This window comes from Theropithecus gelada, chromosome 2 (assembly GCF_003255815.1).
Source record: "Theropithecus gelada isolate Dixy chromosome 2, Tgel_1.0, whole genome shotgun sequence".
Taxonomy (NCBI): domain Eukaryota; kingdom Metazoa; phylum Chordata; class Mammalia; order Primates; family Cercopithecidae; genus Theropithecus; species Theropithecus gelada.
Genome location: NC_037669.1, coordinates 128,745,519 through 128,747,298, shown reverse-complemented (window position 1 = coordinate 128,747,298; position 1,780 = coordinate 128,745,519). Strand labels below are relative to the sequence as shown.

The window sequence follows — 1,780 nt, the reverse complement described above, 5'->3', positions numbered from 1 at the left end:
TCATAAAAATATGTATTTTTATTTAAATATATGGTAAGTAAACAAGACATGAGAATCTAAAAAAAATTAAATGAACTTTTAAATAGATTATATATATAATATACAGCAAGACAGAAACAAATACTTATAGTCCAAGAGAATGAACATTGCTGAATTTCAGCTTGTTTTGGTAGTTCATCACATTATTGCAAAAATAACAGCAATTATGTTAAGAGCCCTCTTCATAACAACTGTAGTTGATAAATGACATCAATTTCATGGTGTCCAGACAAGAATTAAAGTTTCTTTTTTGGGGTTCCATAATTCAGACCACAGTGAAATTCTGACATTTTTGCCTCTATTCATATTGTTGTTTTCTGACTCTTCCTTGGCATCTAGCTAGCTGTATCTGTTAAATATTGCAGAAAGCACTTTGTTAATGGCTTTTTATAATTGTTCAGTTTTCAGTTGAATTATCTTCTCCGCAAGGATGTCTTCCTACAATCACATGTCGAAAAATATCCCAATTATTCTCTCTGTATCTCTATAAAATGAAAAGAAGTCCACCTATAAATTTTGTTTATTTTCCTATAAATTACTTATTTTGCTCACTGAAGAATCCACTGGTTTTTAAAATGCCTTTAAACTCTGCATATTATGTATTTGCTATCGACCTGTTTATAAAAGTTGTTTTCTACATTCATATATTTTGGGTTTCTTTCTTTCTTTCTTTCTTTCTTTTTTTTTTTCATGTTATGCCATGTGCTGAAGTCCTAAGCTTTGAGGGAGGCACATCTCATACATGAGCATTAAAAGTCATATATCACACTTACGAACCACAAAACTACCTCATCTTTTAATTGTCTATTTATGTCAATGATTTTAACTTTAGAAATTGATTTATCAGGATCTATGATTGAAGCTTCTGATTTTTTTTTTTTTTTTTTTGGTTGTTTCACTTGCCCCATCAAAATGCATTTTATCCACAATAGCAACAATCTCCTTTGAAAAAATAAGGAAATACCACTTAGTATTGCTTTCATTCTCTTAGACTAAACCCCATCTCCATAGCATTTACTACAGTGCACTGTGTGATGTGGCCCCCACCAACTTGTTGACAATATACTTTATTGCAATCAAGACACACGGACCTACTTTCTGATTATAAAAAATAGTAAATTCATTCTTATGTTGTGAGATTTCCAATTGCCCGTTCCTTTGTCTACATCTACATCTTTACATGACAAGCTTCTTCTCATAATTTAGTTTTAGCTGAAATGATTATATCTTCTTTTATGTCCTCGCTGAAATCCTTTCCAAAGTAAAATGTGCCCCATTTTCGGGAATACTCTCTGTCAAAATCCTCTTTGTGTTTCACTGTTACAAAATCATATTTACCTGAATTTGCCATTGCATATTTAGAAGGTGCACCTTGCTCTCCTTATTCCCTATTATATTCTCAGTAAAGGGAATACTGTATTACAAGTTTCATTAAATATTTGGTGAATGCCATTTCTTTCTTCTTGGATAGCATAAATAAAAACACTAACTTTATTCTTAAATACAGATTTATATAAGCTCACTCTATTTCTCTAGAAATAAATGTCAACAACGAGTAAAGTGTCATCATCATTCATGGAAGGCCTAAGAGTGACAAGCTAAAAATACAACATCTTGTGTGTAATTTTTGTAACAGCCCTATGATAAAGGCATTGCCATTTCATTTTAACAAATTGGGTACACGATGCTGAGAGAAATTAAGTAAGTCTAAATTCAGAAATTTCCTCAAGATCTGTTTCAA

The 1,780-nt window shown here is 31.2% G+C and overlaps 1 non-coding gene across 1 annotated transcript; it reads right to left on the bottom strand.

The window, feature by feature from the left end:
• Nucleotides 1-725: 725 nt before the first annotated feature.
• LOC112619973 lies at nucleotides 726-827 on the bottom strand. Its single transcript, XR_003118443.1, has one exon. It is a non-coding gene; the product is annotated as a small nucleolar RNA U13 (small nucleolar RNA).
• Between the last annotated feature and the right edge of the window lie 953 nt (nucleotides 828-1,780).